The following is a 19,718-nucleotide window of genomic DNA, read 5'->3' on the forward strand; positions in this document are numbered from 1 at the left end:
TTCAGTCTCTAGTCCACCCTGACCTGTTGATTGGACAAAGAGGAGCCACATTTTGATGAGATAATCCCTCTGTACTCCAGTTATGCAGGAATGTTCCAGAAGGAAGACTGCATAATGTAGAATAGTGCTGTCCTATCCTCTGCCAGGCTGAATCCTACAGTACAGGGTGTCATATTATATAGCAATATAATGTTGTATATATAGCAATAGGCTCCATTTACAAAGCGGTATCTTACCGCATCCAAGTATGCGGTAAGATACCGCACAGCATTTTTTAAATTTGTTTTTATCTTTTACTAAAAAACATTACTAAAATACTGCATGAGTTATTTTAGAGACACCGCTCTCAAAGGTGCACTTAGTGGCTGTATTCCGGATATCAGACTCACTGTGATCCAAGAGGTGTATTGTAGATCGCGCCTCTGACTGACCTCAGTCAAGCTGGCTGATCAGGCTGGCTGGAACGAGTCACGGTCGCCACGGCTACTTTGAGCTTGTGATCCGCCTAGCTGCCTGGTACTCCTCGTTTCCAGCCCTGACCCTGCCTCCCGACTTTTGGATTCAGTGCCACCCAGAGCACCCTCCAGCACACCAGGTTCCAGCCAGCCTGATCATTGACAGTTGTTTTTCATTTCAAATCTCAGCATGCATCCAATAAATTAACTTTATTGATTATACCATCAGCAATAGTTCTTTACTACTGCTCCCACTGAGCGCTGCATTTTTTTTTTGTGGACTGCATGAAAAAAAGAGATTGATATTGACATTAGACGACCGCCCTTCATCCACCCACTTCTAATGATGGGAATACATGCACCATTTTTTTTTAACTGTGGTGGTGAAATCACCTCCTACAACGCTAATTCATGTATCGTGGGAGCAAACGCTGTTGCTGTCAAGATAAATAAACCCATGCTGCCGCTGAATGGCATACCTGCTAAGCAAATGATGGTTAACAATGAAACAAAATAACATTACAGTATAACAGTAAGACTTACCATACCTGCAAAGCAAATACAATAAAACATAGTAAAAATAAAACATTGCAATCTGTGCCTAAAAAATATATGCCGAAGCATGGGGGCAATCCGCTCCTAATGTTAAAAGCAAATCACTTCTTCACCCCTGCCCCCCATGCTTCGGCATATATGCTCTTTTTTTTTAACTGTGGTGGTGAAATCACCTCTGACAGCGCTGGAGTCACGGCTTTATGTATCGTGGAAGAAAACACTGTTGCTGTCAGAATAAATAAACCCATGCCATGGCTGAATGGCGTACCTGCTAAGCAAATGATGGTTAACAATAAAACAAATATTACAGTATAACATACCATACCTGCAAAGCAAATACAATAAAACATAGTAAAAATAAAACAGAGAGAGAACAATAGATATAGAACAATAGTGAGCGAACAGTAGAGCGGACAGTAGAGAGGGAACATAAGAGAGAGAACAATAGAGAGAGAGCAGAAAAATAAAAACACAACTATTTTTGGCTTTTTTATTTTATTTTTTTGTGTTTTTGTGTGTTTTTTTTTCTCACCTTTTTCACTTTTATAAAAACTGTAAAAAAACTGTAAACTGAACGTTGCAAATTAGGGTCTCTCAAAATGTGATGGCCATCACATCTTTTGAGACCCTGTGTACGTGTGCCTGGGACTGTGTAGTGCTGTACCCTATGCTAATACTCAACTAGTGTGTGGTAGTGTTTGAAACAGTCACCGATGCAGAGACCAGGTTGGTCAGGATGGACAATAAAAGCGGGTGACACGCCTACGCCTAAATCCGCGTTTTCTGCAGACATGACATCTTCTTTGGGGTGTTCTTTGGGTAGGGGTACCAGGGAGGACATACGGAAAATGCCTCTCATGCAGCCAGCTCACTGCATTTGCGTTGGGAAGGTAGGCCACAGTACCGTCTGGAAACAGAAGGGCTGTGACGATCTCTTCCTGGAATTTAAGGAAGGATACAGTCCATCCTGAAGCTTTTTATAGCACAAAAGCATTCAGCAGAGCCAATTGAAATAAATATACAGACACTTTTTTGTACCAGTGTCTGGTCTTACAGGCATTAGGTACGGCACCAACAACTGGTCGTTGAGGTCCACCCCTCCCATATTAAGGTTGTATTCAAGGACACAGAGGGGTTTCTCCACAACACCAGTTGCCGTAGGAATTTGGACTGTCGTCTCTGCGTGAAGGGAGGACAGAACGAAAACATTCTGTGAATCCCTCCACTTCACTGCTAACAAATTATTATATTTTAAGCAGGCTCTCTCTCCCCTGTCTAAGTTGGGATTCTACAAGCCATTGGGGGAATGTGCCAATTCCATAATCAAAAAGGTGACTAAAAAGTGGCACTCTCGTGTAATAATTGTCCACGTCCAAGTGGTACCCCTTTCTGAATAAGGGTGACACCAAGTCCCACACAATCTTACCAGCGCTCCCTATGTAGTCTGGGCAGTTCTCCAGCTCTACGTGACTATCTTTTCCCTCGTAAACCATAAAACTCTATGTATAGCCTGTTGCCCTTTCACAGAGCTTATACATCTTGACCCCATATCTGGAACTCTTGGTGGGAAGATACTCTTTGATAGACAAGCGGCCAGAAAACTTAATCAGGGACTCATCAACGCAGACAACTTGATTGGGTGTAAACAAGGCTGCAAACTGTTGGCTGAAGTGGTTTACGAGGGGCCGAATTTTGTAGAGCCGATCAAATCCAGGGTCACCCCGAGGACGAAAGAGTTCATTATCATTGAAGTGCATGGACCACAAGATCTGGTTGTATCGTGTCCTGGTCATGGAGGCAGAGAACACGGGCATATGGTGAATTTGGTCAGTGGACCGATATGACCATAATTCACTCTTTTTAGTTATGCCCATGAGGGGGGATAGGCCCAGGAAGGTCTTAAATTCGGTGACCATAATAGGTCTCCAATCTCTGGCAAGGGTCAGCTGGGGATTAGCGGCGATGAATTGACCAGGTCCACAATAGACCTATAGAGATCTTCAGTGAAAAACAGCAAATAAAAATCAAGTGATGTAAAATCAACTGTTTCCACCTGAATTCCGGGTTGGCCAGGTAATGGGGGAAGTACGGGTGCTGCAGAAGTGGTGGGCTCCCAATTAGGATTGGCAAATGCAGCAGGAAGGGCACTATGGGCTTGATGGGCCTGTGTTTGTCTTCTTCTTAGTGGCAGTGGGACACTGCTTGTGCTAGCCACCTCGCCAGCTTGAACTGCACTTATGGAACTCGCCACGTTACCAAGTGTTACTGCAGTGCTGGATGTACGACCAGGATGTACTAGGCCACTGGTGCTTGCCAGTTCACCGGAAGGATGAGCGGCACTAGTACTGGCTCTCTGCTCCATACGAGAGCCCTGCGGTTCTTGCACTTCAGCGACAGCAGAACGGGGTCAGGTACACCTGACCCTGGCAGGGAAAACAACTCCGTCGTCAGAGCTATCTGTCAGGGTGCTGCTGCTGTCTACAGGTTCGTATTCTGAGCCTGAATCTGACAGATGAGTGACTTCCTCTTCACTATCTGTCATGCTCAGAAATGTGTAGGCCTCGTCACTACTGTACCTTCGATTTGACATTTTGGTCTCTAAATTTACTGGTACAGTAGTGAGACTCACAGGAAAAAAGCTCCTGACTGTCAGCAACTGCTTCAAATGCTGCAAAAAAAACTGTTAGCATTCGCAGGGATCAGGCCTGACTCTGCGAATGTTGCAGTTATGTGTTTTGTGTTTTTGTGAGTGGCAGTGGTCGATTGATACTGTACTTGGGTGGGTGGGCTGGGCGGAGGGGCTAAACGCAGGTGCTAGCAGGTATCTGGGCTGATCCCGCTAACACTGCATTTTTGGGAGCCCTAAACTGCTGGGGACACTAGTATATATCTGATCAGATCAGATATCGATCCGTTCAGACACTATAGTACTAAGGGAGGTGTATGGTGTGTGCGTGGGTGTTAGCGCTACTGGCACTAATCTGACGCTGCCTGGAGCAACGCAGACCCTATCTGACACTAAAACCTAACTGATATCACCCGCCGGGTGATCAGGGGGTTAAACCTTTATTTACATAAAATACGGCGATTGCCCTGACGCTATAAAAAAAAACTAGCTAACCAGCATCACTCGTGACACTTATACAGTGATCACTGGTGACAGGGGGCGATCAAGGGGTTAAACCTTTATTAGGGGGGGTTAGGGGGGTCCCTAGGCCTATATAGGCCTATATTAAGTAATATTAATTACCCTAATGCTGATTTTTGTCACTAACGACACCAGTACAGTGATCAAAAAAGAATATGAACACTGCACTGGGTGACACAGTGACAGGGAGTGAAGGGTTAACTGGGGGGGTGATCGGGGGGTGGAAAGTGTACCTACGTGGACTGGTGTCAGTGTACATCATTGTTATTATTGGTTATGTTATTGTTGGTGCACTTACTCTGGGATGTCTTCTCTCCTCTCTCTGGAACGAAAAGACTTCCACAAGGAGAGATGGCATCACTTCCCCTGCAGTGTTTACACTTACACATGCAGGGGAAGGATCTCATTCACCAGGAGCGATCACCAGGTCCAGGCCAGATATAATCAGCCTGGGCCTGGGGATTGATTGGTTCTGGATCGAATGCAATCATCGAAGCCACCAAGGGGGCATGCGCGCGACGTATAGCTATGACGCTTTGCGCAGCCGGACCAACTTGCCGCAGTATAACTGCGGCGGCTGGTCCAGAACCGATTAAAGACAGAAGTAAAATGGTTAGCACATGTTATCCAATTAAATACATCATCATATATAATATGTCATCATCATATGTAATCCTGTCAATATTTTTAAACTTGTTAAGAAAAGATCTTAATTATTTATTTCATGGATATCTGGAATTATATAAATAAAATACTGAATTATAGGATAAAAATTTGTTTGTGAAATATATGCTGAAAGGAAATATATACATGAATGTATCTTTGTGGTATGGAGTCGTTTGTGTCATTCTATGAAAAATAAAGCTTACAAGATTTTCATGACAGCCAGAAATTCACTCAAATTAAAGCATTCAAGACAAAAATAATATATTTCTCCATTTGATTATAGCAATTCTCTTGACTTCTCAGAAAGAGATCATATACTTCATTGTTTGCATCATTATAAGACACTGCTATCTATGGAGTCCTTTGAAGTTATAAACAAATGTTCTTCAAAATGTTTCAGATATTGCTGAAATTGTCAACTGCAGCTTTCCACAGTAGGGTGTGGTTGGGTAAATAACTGCTGTTTTTTTTTTTTATCCGAATAGACCAAACTAAATATGTATAAAACAGCAAATAATTCATTAATTGATCGTCCACCCCTGACTGACCAGCAGATCTTTGGCCATTCTTAAAAAAAATAAAAACATGTCAGACTCCCATTTTGCCAGTGGGTGAATTAAAATATCAGACTTCTGTTTTGCAACTGGGAAAATTTAAAACAATGTACTTGTTTCCACTGGACAGTGCAACTCCCTGAACTCTTTCCTTCCCAGTGCTCTCCTCTATGCCCAATCAACACAAACACCTAATGTGAGTGGTGTCACCGGTGCAAACCAAGAATATAAATGTGTAAATATAGGATTTGCTGCAGTTATAGATTCCCCACTATATAGTGTGGAATAGTAAAGAGTGTATATATGAAGGACAACTGTGCCAACCCTTAAACTATACCTTGTGTCTAAACAATTCTATCATACAATTCATATGAATATACAAAATTGGGTCAATACATAAAAAAAAATAAGAATATATATATAAAGAATATATATCATAATGAATACTTGTGAAAATGTATCAGTGAAAAATATATATATAAAAAAAAAAAAAAAGTCCCAGTGTTGCTCCTTTAAGTATATACGATATCCCTTGTGCTCAAAAACGTTGTGATTCACCACCACATTCCAATGTTTGCATTCACCAGAAAGCAATAATAAAACCGCTTCAATATTATGCCAGGATTTGTTTTCCTCCATAGAGTATAAGACAGGTTTGCCAGCAATTATCACAGTGTTCCATCCATGCTTTAATAATCTCATGGAAAACAAATAGCCATCATTGCGCAACATTCTAAGTTTTATTTTGTATCTTGAAAAATTGATAGACGAATGCACTCACATGTTATTGTGCCTATAAGACAGGCACAAGCCTATCCAGTGATCCGCGTAAAGCCTTTTGCTCGCTGTCTCATCTCTAAGAACCAGCGTGCAGTGCAAGCCTCGGTTTAGAGCAGGTCAGTGGCAGGAAGTGACGTTGACGCTGATGCTATTCACTGGCCTCACAACCTTTGAATACAAACACCTGCCCTTAACACTTCCTTCCACTCACCAGCACTCCAACTTTTTTTTCCTCAGCTTGGGTAGGGACGGCAGAGCCCCCAGCTATACCTCTATCTGTCCAGGTTTCCTGGAGCTTTAAGTTAGTGAAGAAGCAAGGAGCCGGGGACAGGCAGAGGCATAACCAAAAGTTCTGCTGTTACATCCCCAAGATGAGTGTTGGAGCAGGCTGCTGTGTGGGTAGTGTCAGGTAACAGCTGCTCCTGCATTATTACCTATTTTACCCCCTACTGTAATCTCAAGCAGCCCCCCCACCCACTATCACCCAAACCTACCTCCTGAAATTTCAGCCAGCCACCTCACCACACATCATGCCTGCACCCGTGTGCTTTTAACACCCAACGTGTCTGCACCCCCTTCTTTTAAACCTACTACTCCTACACCCCATCTCCCTCAACAGCCACTACACCTGCATTCCCCTTCTTTCATAATCCACCACACCTGCAACTCCCTCTCCGCTGACCACCTACCGTGCTTGCACTCTCCCTTCTTTTCCAACCACCACTCTACTATGTCAGCACCCCCTTCTTTTACCAGTTGTCATACTTGTGTCCTCACTTTTTTCACCACTCAGCACACCTGCACCCTACTTCTATCAGCACTGAGTGTTTAGGCACCTCTATTATCTCACCATACACCTCTCCCACAGCCCCCTTCTATTCTCACACCTGCATCTCTTCCCCTTTCTCTCAGCACCCACTGCATATACACCCCACTTCTCTTGGCACCCACCTTGCCTTCTCTCAACCCCATTTTGCTCAGAACCCATCACATAGGCAGCCCCACATCTCTGTACCCATTCTGCTTGTATCCTTCTTTATTTCAGCAACCAATGTACTCGCAGCCCCCCTTTCCTTTAGCACCTAACATGCCTGCAGCCACCCTTTTCTCCACCCACCATGACTGCACCCCACTTTCTGTGACCACCCACTGTGTCTACATTCCTCTTTCCACCACTGCATTTGTACCTTGCTTTTAACCATTTCACCTGTGCATGCTTCCCTCCAATCTTACCTATACATCTCTACTAGGAATCTCTCTCAGTACTGCACCTGTGCATGCTCCTATAACGGCAAGTTACCTCCCCAGCTATCATCAATGCACTATAACAGCCCACCACTCACACTCAACCCCTGTAGGTCCCTCCCTACTGCTCCCTCCTTCATGCCTGCATGCTGCTCCCTGCGCTTACCATTAAATTTGCATCCTCAACACCATCACTTTTGTGGATCCTTACTTTCCCAACTGCCCTGATCCTCCATCCCACATCTGCATTCCCAATGCTGCACCTGCAGGCCTACTTCCTCCACTACACCAAAGCCCTCCTGCCTAACCACCATAACTCTACCACCACTTACAATAGTACTTTCTCCTTGCACTTACTCCATGCCAGAACAAAGCACAGGTCCTCCAACTCTCACCAACATACTTGTATCACCACTACTATTACCTCACCCACATGGCTACTTCTATACTGTTCCCAACTCAATATTTACTGTCTAGAGGACAGAACTAAATATGTATAAAACAGCAAATAATTCATTAATTGATCGTCCACCCCTGACTGACCAGCAGATCTTTGGCCATTCTTAAAAAAAATAAAAACATGTCAGACTCCCATTTTGCCAGTGGGTGAATTAAAATATCAGACTTCTGTTTTGCAACTGGGAAAATTTAAAACAATGTACTTGTTTCCACTGGACAGTGCAACTCCCTGAACTCTTTCCTTCCCAGTGCTCTCCTCTATGCCCAATCAACACAAACACCTAATGTGAGTGGTGTCACCGGTGCAAACCAAGAATATAAATGTGTAAATATAGGATTTGCTGCAGTTATAGATTCCCCACTATATAGTGTGGAATAGTAAAGAGTGTATATATGAAGGACAACTGTGCCAACCCTTAAACTATACCTTGTGTCTAAACAATTCTATCATACAATTCATATGAATATACAAAATTGGGTCAATACATAAAAAAAATAAGAATATATATATAAAGAATATATATCATAATGAATACTTGTGAAAATGTATCAGTGAAAAATATATATATAAAAAAAAAAAAAAGTCCCAGTGTTGCTCCTTTAAGTATATACGATATCCCTTGTGCTCAAAAACGTCGTGATTCACCACCACATTCCAATGTTTGCATTCACCAGAAAGCAATAATAAAACCGCTTCAATATTATGCCAGGATTTGTTTTCCTCCATAGAGTATAAGACAGGTTTGCCAGCAATTATCACAGTGTTCCATCCATGCTTTAATAATCTCATGGAAAACAAATAGCCATCATTGCGCAACATTCTAAGTTTTATTTTGTATCTTGAAAAATTGATAGACGAATGCACTCACATGTTATTGTGCCTATAAGACAGGCACAAGCCTATCCAGTGATCCGCGTAAAGCCTTTTGCTCGCTGTCCCATCTCTAAGAACCAGCGTGCAGTGCAAGCCTCGGTTTAGAGCAGGTCAGTGGCAGGAAGTGACGTTGACGCTGATGCTATTCACTGGCCTCACAACCTTTGAATACAAACACCTGCCCTTAACACTTCCTTCCACTCACCAGCACTCCAACTTTTTTTTCCTCAGCTTGGGTAGGGACGGCAGAGCCCCCAGCTATACCTCTATCTGTCCCTGACTCTCTTCCACCTCCACTAACCTCTACTGCTTGCAGATTGTGGAACTTTGACGATCCTGTATCAGGGCTCAGGGAATAAGGAATAGCTGCAGCAGCACAGAAGCTCTTTTTCATTATTCATTCTGCATACAGTTTAAACCCTACCTCCTGCACTGGAGGGGTAACCTACTTTATTATGACTTGAAGACAAAAAAGCAGTTTCACTTACCTAATTCTCCACTCCCCTGGTAGACAGCGCTCCCCCATGCTCTGGCAGTGGACTGCCCCTGGGCACCTGCATATCTAATACAGGGCAATGAGCCCTACATCAGTCTTGATGACCTGAGAGGATCTAGACCACCAAGACATAGAGGGGAGGAGGCTGCAGGGACCAGTCCAGCAGCACAGAGGAAGCCGCAGGAGTGGATATTTGGGTTAAGTTAATGTGCTTTACAAAGTCTTCTAGATGAAAATGAGCTGTTAGTCAGGAGTATCAATGCTTTGGAGGACCTGGTGCTTACCGCCCAAAATATAAGAGAGCAATATATTAAAACATGGTCATACTGGAACATTTTGTATGTTTGGATGAAGGGAAATCCCTCCTGGAGTGCTGCTCTAGGGATTGAGGTCCTCCTGTCCTTCTTATTAATGCACCCGCGCACCACATCCCCTTACCCCTTTTTTTATTCTTTTTCTTTCTCTCCCTTTCCTCCCTATCTTTTTCTGTTTTGGCGCCCATGGGTGATCTTTTGTCCCTTTGTTGTTTCTTTCTTTTTCTCTAAAAAAATGAATTGTCCACCCGTGCAAACCCTGGCATGTTGTTTACAGCTCCTCATTTTTGGAAGTGAGAAATCAATATGGGTTTTAGTGATGTCAAAATATCTTGCATTTCTGTATCTCACTTTATATTACCATGCCATTTTATATTATGTGAGACATTGCACCTGTTCTGTTGTACATTGCACTGATGGATGCTTTATTCTTTTATATCAAAAAAGAATTTGAAAAAAAAAAGAAAATGAGCTGTTAACCCATGTAGTGTGGCTGCAACCCCAGTACAAGAGAGGATTTTGAGGTTTCCTGGAGCTTTAAGTTAGTGAAGAAGCAAGGAGCCGGGGACAGGCAGAGGCATAACCAAAAGTTCTGCTGTTACATCCCCAAGATGAGTGTTGGAGCAGGCTGCTGTGTGGGTAGTGTCAGGTAACAGCTGCTCCTGCATTATTACCTATTTTACCCCCTACTGTAATCTCAAGCAGCCCCCCCACCCACTATCACCCAAACCTACCTCCTGAAATTTCAGCCAGCCACCTCACCACACATCATGCCTGCACCCGTGTGCTTTTAACACCCAACGTGTCTGCACCCCCTTCTTTTAAACCTACTACTCCTACACCCCATCTCCCTCAACAGCCACCACACCTGCATTCCCCTTCTTTCATAATCCACCACACCTGCAACTCCCTCTCCGCTGACCACCTACCGTGCTTGCACTCTCCCTTCTTTTCCAACCACCACTCTACTATGTCAGCACCCCCTTCTTTTACCAGTTGTCATACTTGTGTCCTCACTTTTTTCACCACTCAGCACACCTGCACCCTACTTCTATCAGCACTGAGTGTTTAGGCACCTCTATTATCTCACCATACACCTCTCCCACAGCCCCCTTCTATTCTCACACCTGCATCTCTTCCCCTTTCTCTCAGCACCCACTGCATATACACCCCACTTCTCTTGGCACCCACCTTGCCTTCTCTCAACCCCATTTTGCTCAGAACCCATCACATAGGCAGCCCCACATCTCTCTGTACCCAATCTGCTTGTATCCTTCTTTATTTCAGCAACCAATGTACTCGCAGCCCCCCTTTCCTTTAGCACCTAACATGCCTGCAGCCACCCTTTTCTCCACCCACCATGACTGCACCCCACTTTCTGTGACCACCCACTGTGTCTACATTCCTCTTTCCACCACTGCATTTGTACCTTGCTTTTAACCATTTCACCTGTGCATGCTTCCCTCCAATCTTACCTATACATCTCTACTAGGAATCTCTCTCAGTACTGCACCTGTGCATGCTCCTATAACGGCAAGTTACCTCCCCAGCTATCATCAATGCACTATAACAGCCCACCACTCACACTCAACCCCTGTAGGTCCCTCCCTACTGCTCCCTCCTTCATGCCTGCATGCTGCTCCCTGCGCTTACCATTAAATTTGCATCCTCAACACCATCACTTTTGTGGATCCTTACTTTCCCAACTGCCCTGATCCTCCATCCCACATCTGCATTCCCAATGCTGCACCTGCAGGCCTACTTCCTCCACTACACCAAAGCCCTCCTGCCTAACCACCATAACTCTACCACCACTTACAATAGTACTTTCTCCTTGCACTTACTCCATGCCAGAACAAAGCACAGGTCCTCCAACTCTCACCAACATACTTGTATCACCACTACTATTACCTCACCCACATGGCTACTTCTATACTGTTCCCAACTCAATATTTACTGTCTAGAGGACAGAAGGGAAAGGGGGTATATGATTAAAACCCTTAAATACATGAAGGGGGTAATTAACCCCTTTGCACCTAAGGGTAGAACAAATCCAAATGCCTAAGCACAATTTTGCAACTTTGACATGTATTAGTAAATCTGTACGTATCATTTCAACTACTTTGTGCATTCAGGTTTCAGGTAGATTATACCTTTTTCGGGACAAATTGGGTTTTCATTTGGTGGTAAATGGTAATGGATATCTCCTGATTTTTTTAATTATCAAAGGAAAACTTTCCCAAAATAGTAAAAAAAAACAAAACATTTTTTTAAGATTTAGCTGTATATTTCTTGGTACTACCATAACCTTCCACCAAAGAACAACCCAAATTAAATTCTCCTGCTCCTGATGATCGCAGCGATACCACATATGTGTATTTTAGATTGCCATTTGCAGAGGTTGACAGTCATTTTTTCACTTTTGAACTCAACAACAACAACAACAACCCCTGAACTATTTGGGCATCCAGCTTGCCAACTCTTATTACCTATTTTAGGAGTGTTTCACTGTTACAAACTATAAAAATATCTGGAAGACTGCAGCAGTTTTATTAATGTGGCTGGGTAAAATCAATATGGTTAAAATAAATGTATTGCCTAGAGTTGTTTTTTGCAGATTATTCTCTTCTCTTTGCCTAAAACTTGTTTCCACCAGATTAGATTCAGCATCAGCTGATGAATTTGGTTTGTAAACAGCCCAGGTTATCGTACAACATATTTACTAGACCTAAAGAAGAAGGTCTAAACTAAAGATTTAGGTTTTCTGGATTTACTGTCCTACTGCAAAGTGGTTTCCCTGACTAAAATACAGTATCCAATTTGAATTTTCATGTAGAACACAAGAGATCGGTCTCCTTGGAAAAATCTATGACAGGGTGCACGATGGGTATCAGAACATACCAGGTGTGTGTCAGATGGGATCTCCCCCTAGCACTTCATAAGTTAAAAATTTTGGACAGATTAAATGATAAAAGCCCTCACCCCCCCCTCGCATCATCCCCGCTAGCCCCTTAGAATTCCAGAGTTTTCCACTGGTTGACCATCAGTTTTCTGTTCAAATATGGGCCATGATTAGGAAAACTTGCTCTAGAAAATGCATCAATAATGAACAGGTAATTGCCACAATTGCAGGCACAGTATGGGAGGTTTGTTTAATGAATGGATAAATACACAACTGAACAATTTCATCTCCACTATCTAATGTTCAACAACTTTTATGCCACGTACACACGATTGGACATTTCGACAACAAATGTTCGATGGGAGCTTGTTGTTGGAAATTCCGACGTGTGTATTTTGAAATCTTTCAATGCAGTGCATTCTCTTCTTCTTTATAATGTTAGAATTGTGAAGTTGTTTTGCTTCTGATATTCACACAGAGCTCTGACAAACTGATTTCTTTATTTCTTGTGATCTCATGAATAATATTTTTTATTTTTTTGCCAGATCTCCAAAATAATGTTTATAATTTTTGTTTAAAGTGATGTCCTTTTTTTTTTTTTTTTAAATCAAGATCTCTTGGTTTTTTTTATTTTTTTCTAGTGATCTCCATAGTATTATTTTTTTCCTCGTTTTTTTCTGTCAAATTACCACAACACCATTATTATCTTGTATTTTTTAACCTCAAAGTGATTGGTTGGTGTTGGTGTCCCTTGTTAATTTGACATTGTATTTTGGAAATGTACCTGCCTACTCACAAACTGTCCTTTTTTAATTATAACACATAGCCAATGATTTAAGAAAAAAATATACATTTATTAGGGGTCATAACAAAATAAGGAGGAAGGCAATGCTGGATAAACTGGTGAAATTAGCGAAGCCTTTGTACCCCAGGGCACACATCAACTATTTGACAGGCAAAATTGGGAGTCTGAGGAGTCCATTTAATAGGGAGCACAATCCGGTCCAGGACTCAGAGAGATCAGGAACAGCAGCAGGTGACATATATGTCCCCAGGCTGTGGGCTTACAACAGCCTGCGTCTTTTGCCAGACCAGACCGAACCCAGGCCATCACTCTCTTGTTTTCCTTACACGCTTCCTTCCATGCTTGCTTCCAGGCTGTGGCTCTGGTGTTGGAGTTGTGGCAGGGGGTGGAGGAGGTGGAGGAGGTGGAGAAGGAGGAGGAGGATGGTCCAACTCACACAGATGGGTTTTGCTTGTGAGTCTCAACCCTTTATTTAGGGACATATATATCACTTCCTCACAAAAGAGGCATTGGCCCACCTCCATTTCCTGCATTTTGTTGGAAGCCATGTAGGCATAGACCTCAAGAAGACTGGGGGGTTCTGAGGGCCACAGAAGCCTGCCGAATTAACTCAAGTGCTGACTCCTCCAGCCTCCTCCCCTTCCTGGGCCATTTTTGTTGAAGGTGGAGGGGAGGGACCTGGGATTCGGTCAGGCTACTAGGCTGGCCACCTCCTGGCTGCCACTTACCCCTGCCACCTCCTGGCTGCCACTTACCCACGACACCTCCTGGCTGCCACTTTCTACAGCCTCCTCCTGGCTGAGAATTTCCTGTGTATGAAAAAGGGACATAGTTTTAGTTTTATTGTTCATCAATCACACACAATTTTGAGAAATATGTTGAACAATGCTATACCTGACTCAAGCTGGGCTCCTCTGTATCTTCTTCCTGGGTGGAAGGCCCAGGTTGGATGTCGGAAGCCTCAGCTGGGGTGGAAGGAAGAGTGGAAAGAAGGGTTGAGAGTGATGGCCTGATTTTAGTCTGGTCTGACAGAAATCGCAGTCTGTCGTAGTACCACAGCCTGGGGACATAAATGTCATCTGCTGCTGCTCCTGATCTCTGGGAATCCAGGACCTTCTTGCGCTCCCTATTATACAGTCCCTGACAAAAGTCTTGTCGCTTCTCTATTTTGTAGAAACTCCTGCTATTAACCTGACTTTTAATTAATCAATTGGTGTTAGCAATAGCTCATATGAAAAGCTAAAGCCCTCCCAAATGATATTTAATGCACTGCAATAAATTAGTTTCACTGAAAAAAGATTTATCATTTAATCAAGACTAGGGATGAGCTTCGAGTTCGAGTCGAACTCATGGCTGTTCACAACAATTTGGGGTGTTCGCGGCAAATTCGAATGCCGCGGAACACCCTTTAAAAGTCTATGGGAGAAATCAAAAGTGCTAATTTTAAAGGCTAATATGCAAGTTATTGTCATAAAACGTGTTTGGGGACCCAGGTCCTGTCCCAGGGGACATGGATCAATGCAAAAAAAAGTTTTAAAAACGGCAGTTTTTTCAGGAGCAGTGATTTTAATAATGCTTAAAGTCAAACAATAAAAGTGTAATATCCCTTTAAATTTCGTACCTGGGGGGTGTCTATAGTATGCCTGTAAAGGGGCGCATGTTTCCTGTGTTTAGAACAGTCTGACAGCAAAATGACATTTTGAAGGAAAAAACTCATTTAAAACTACCCGCGGCTATTGTATTGCCGACAATACACATAGAAGTTCATTGATAAAAACGGCATGGGAATTCCCCAAAGGGGAACCCCGAACCAAAATTTAAAAAAAAAAATGACGTGGGAGTCCCCCTAAATTCCATACCAGGCCCTTCAGGTCTGGTATGGATATTAAGGGGAACCCCGGCCAAAATTTAAAAAAAAAAATGACGTGGGGTTCCCCCTAAATTCCATACCAGACCCTTCAGGTCTGGTATGGATTTTAAGGGGAACCCCGCGCCAAAAAAAAAAAACGGCGTGGGGTCCCCCCAAGAATCCATACCAGACCCTTATCCGAGCACGCAACCTGGCAGGCCGCAGGAAAAGAGGGGGGGACGAGAGTGCGCCCCCCCCTGAACCGTACCAGGCCACATGCCCTCAACATTGGGAGGGTGCTTTGGGGTAGCCCCCCAAAACACCTTGTCCCCATGTTGATGAGGACAAGGGCCTCATCCCCACAACCCTGGCCGGTGGTTGTGGGGGTCTGCGGGCGGGGGGCTTGTCGGAATCTGGAAGCCCCCTTTAACAAGGGGACCCCCAGATCCCGGCCCCCCCCTGTGTGAAATGGTAAGGGGGTACAAAAGTACCCCTACCATTTCACTAAAAAACTGTCAAAAATGTTAAAAATGACAAGAGACAGTTCTTGACAATTCCTTTATTTAAATACTTCTTCTTTCTTCTATCTTCCTTCATCTTCTGGTTCTTCTGGCTCTTCTGGTTCTTCCTCCGGCATTCTCGTCCAGCATCTCCTCCGCGGCGTCTTCTATCTTCTTCTCCTCGGGCCGCTCCGCACCCATGGCATGGGGGAAGGCTCCCGCTCTTCTCTTCTTCTCTTCTTCTTTTCTTCTCTTCTTCATTTTCTTCTCCGGGCCGCTCCTCACACATGCTAGCATGGAGGGAGGCTCCCGCTGTGTGACGGCGCTCCTCGTCTGACAGTTCTTAAATAACGGGGGGCGCCCCCCTCTGACGCACGGTGACTTGACGGGACTTCCCTGTGACGTCACAGGGAATGCCACAGGGAAGTCCCGTCATGTCCCGTGCGTCAGAGGGGGGCGGGGTCACCGGGTGGCCCCGCCCCCCGTTATTTAAGAACTGTCAGACGAGGAGCGCCGTCACACAGCGGGAGCCTCCCTCCATGCCAGCATGGATGCGGAGCGGCCCGGAGAAGAAAATGAAGAAGAGAAGAAGAGAAGAAGATGAAGAAGAAGAGAAGAGCGGGAGCCTCCCCCCATGCCATGGGTGCGGAGCGGCCCGAGGAGAAGAAAATAGAAGACGCTGCGGAGGAAATGCTGGACGAGAACGCCGGAGGAAGAACCAGAAGAGCCAGAAGAACCAGAAGAACCAGAAGATGAAGGAAGATAGAAGAAAGAAGAAGTATTTAAATAAAGGAATTGTCAAAAACTGTCTCTTGTCATTTTTAACATTTTTGACAGTTTTTTAGTGAAATGGTAGGGGTACTTTTGTACCCCCTTACCATTTCACACAGGGGGGGGCCGGATCTGGGGGTCCCCTTGTTAAAGGGGGCTTCCAGATTCCGATAAGCCCCCCGCCCGCAGACCCCCACAACCACCGGCCAGGGTTGTGGGGATGAGGCCCTTGTCCTCATCAACATGGGGACAAGGTGTTTTGGGGGGCTACCCCAAAGCACCCTCCCAATGTTGAGGGCATGTGGCCTGGTACGGTTCAGGAGGGGGGGCGCACTCTCGTCCCCCCCTCTTTTCCTGCGGCCTGCCAGGTTGCGTGCTCGGATAAGGGTCTGGTATGGATTTTTGGGGGGACCCCACGCCGTTTTTTTTTTTTTTTTTTTTGGCGCGGGGTTCCCCTTAAAATCCATACCAGACCCTTCAGGTCTGGTATGGAATTTAGGGGGAACCCCACGTCATTTTTTTTTTTTAATTTTGGCCGGGGTTCCCCTTAATATCCATACCAGACCTGAAGGGCCTGGTATGGAATTTAGGGGGACTCCCACGTCATTTTTTTTTTTAAATTTTGGTTCGGGGTTCCCCTTTGGGGAATTCCCATGCCGTTTTTATCAATGAACTTCTATGTGTATTGTCGGCAATGCAATAGCCGCGGGTAGTTTTAAATTAGTTTTTTCCTTCAAAATGTAATTTTGCTGTCAGACTGTTCTAAACACAGGAAACATGCGCCCCTTTACAGGCATACTATAGACACCCCCCAGGTACGAAATTTAAAGGGATATTACACTTTTATTGTTTGACTTTAAGCATTATTAAAATCACTGCTCCTGAAAAAACGGCTGTTTTTAAAACTTTTTTTTGCATTGATCCATGTCCCCTGGGGCAGGACCCAGGTCCCCAAACACTTTTTATGACAATAACTTGCATATTAGCCTTTAAAATTAGCACTTTTGATTATTCATGTTCGTGTCCCATAGACTTTAACGGTGTTCGCATATTCGAACGAACTTTTTTCCTGTTCGCATGTTCTGGTGCGAACCGAACAGGGGGGTGTTCGGCTCATCCCTAATCAAGACAGACAGGTCAAATTTTGGCAAGACAAAAGTTTTGTCGCCTATACAGAAATTTAACAATTTTACTGAAAATCCAAAAATATGTCAGCAAATTAAGTAGTGGTGCTGTGAGATCCAAATTTAATATCTTGTATGACTTCCATGAGCTTGAAGGACAGCATCCATGCAGTTTGGCAAGGATTCATACAATTTATTGATGAAGTAATTAGGAATAGCAAAGAAAACAGTCTTGCATGCCTCTCAGAGTTCATTAATATATTCTTTGGTTTCGTCTTCCATGCTTCATCTTTCATCCTACACCACATATGCTCAATGATGTTCATGTCTGGTGACTGGGCTGGCCAATCCTGGAGCATCTTGATCTTCTTTGCCTTAAGGAACTTTGATGTGGAGATGGAAGTATGCAATGGAGCACCATCCTGCTGCAAAATTTGGCCTTTTTTATGGTTGGGAATATAAGAGGTAGCTAAGATTTCTTGGTATTTTAGACTATTGATGTTGCCTTCCACCCCGCAGATCCCTCGCACACCCCCATACTGGATGTAACCCCAGACCATGATTTAGCCTCCACCAAACTTCACTGTTTTCTGGGTAAATCTCGGCACCATGCGGGTTCCAGTAGGTCTCCTGCAATATTTGCGGCGACCGTGGTGTAATTCAACAGAAGATTCATCTGAAAAATCCACCTTCTGCCACTTTTCCAGAGTCCATCCTTTTAGCAGGCTGTGGCCCTTGGCAAATGCCACACGGTTTTTCAATTATGGCCACTGATTCGACCATGGAGGCCATTTCGAGACAGAATCTGACAAACTGTTCTGGTTGACACAGGGACTTCAGGTGACCAGGTCCCGTGGAGCTGCAGTGGAAAATGGGCTGGCCTTGGATTTTCGAGCCACCAAACGGTCCTCTCGAGCAGTTGTCTTGCGGGGTCGGCCTGACCTGGCCTTGTCCAAAATGTCTCCAGTCTCTTCAAATTTTTTTTTATCCTCTGAACTTGACGCTGAGACACATTGAAGGTGTCTGCCACATCAGCAGTGGATCTGGTCTTCAGCCTCTTGATAATCAACACTTTAGTCTCCGGGTGAATCTTAGGCATGTTTGCAGAGGTCTAGTTGCAGTTGAGAAGGTCTAGTGTACTGGTGTTCTTTTTATACACACCTGAGACCTAATTGATCCATTATTAGTCACAGGTGAAGCTCATATAACAAGGCGACAACACTTATGTCTTGGCAAAAATTGACTCAATGGGCTTTACCAAGCTGTGAATATTACAATACTTTTTGTCAGTTTCGTTTGCACTGAAACATTATTACAAAAGCTGTTGGGATTGACCCATTTCTTGTAACAAAATCTTGATTAGAAATATATTTCAGCGGCACTTCAGGTCAATTTGTACACAAGCGACAAGACTTTTGTCAGGGACTGTATATACTCCTCAGGCCACCAATTTTGCACTTCAAATAGTTGATGTCTGCCGTGGGGATATGCGGCATCACAAATTCCAACAATTTATCCAGTGCTGCCTTCCTCTTTAGTCAATTTGTATAAAAGGGGTGTTTTGTCTGCCACAGACAGGGCAGCTCTCTGTACAAATCAATGAATTGGGGGAGAAAATCATGATCGTTTAATCAAACCATTTTATTTGCAAGACACAACACAAGACCAACCCTAATTTCAGGCTAAACTCTCATAATCTTGTCCCAATATAGGCCTCAATCTATAGGCAGTATAGGCCACTGATGCCCCAAGTTAAAAATGTACCTTCGTTAGAACGATCGGCGCTTCCGCTACTCTGTCCTCCGCTCACAGATCATACGTACGACGCATGCATGTTGCGCTTTATTAATACCTCACATGCGTGAAACTCCACCCGTCCCTGACCTTCTTTATAGTATATTCCCCGTCCCTTCTCTTACAGCGCTGTGGGAAAGCACATGGCGGAGAAAGAACAAGTGCATGAAGACAGCAGCAACGACGAAAGCCCGGAGCCACAAACGTCCCAATCCCCGAGGAGATTTAAGGCCGCCGTGACCACCATACGTTCATTATACCGATTGGAGTGTTTTTTGGTGATGACCACGGTTGCTGTGCCTTTCTGCTTGATTTTGATTTGAGAAATGTGAGTTCAATGGTGGAGGTGAGTGTTGTTTTAATACATTTTTATTGCGTTACTGCACTATTGGATCGCTTTCTTTTTTTCATGTGGAGAGAGCTGTGC

Source organism: Aquarana catesbeiana, linkage group LG05, assembly GCF_042186555.1.
Source record: "Aquarana catesbeiana isolate 2022-GZ linkage group LG05, ASM4218655v1, whole genome shotgun sequence".
Lineage (NCBI taxonomy): Eukaryota > Metazoa > Chordata > Amphibia > Anura > Ranidae > Aquarana > Aquarana catesbeiana.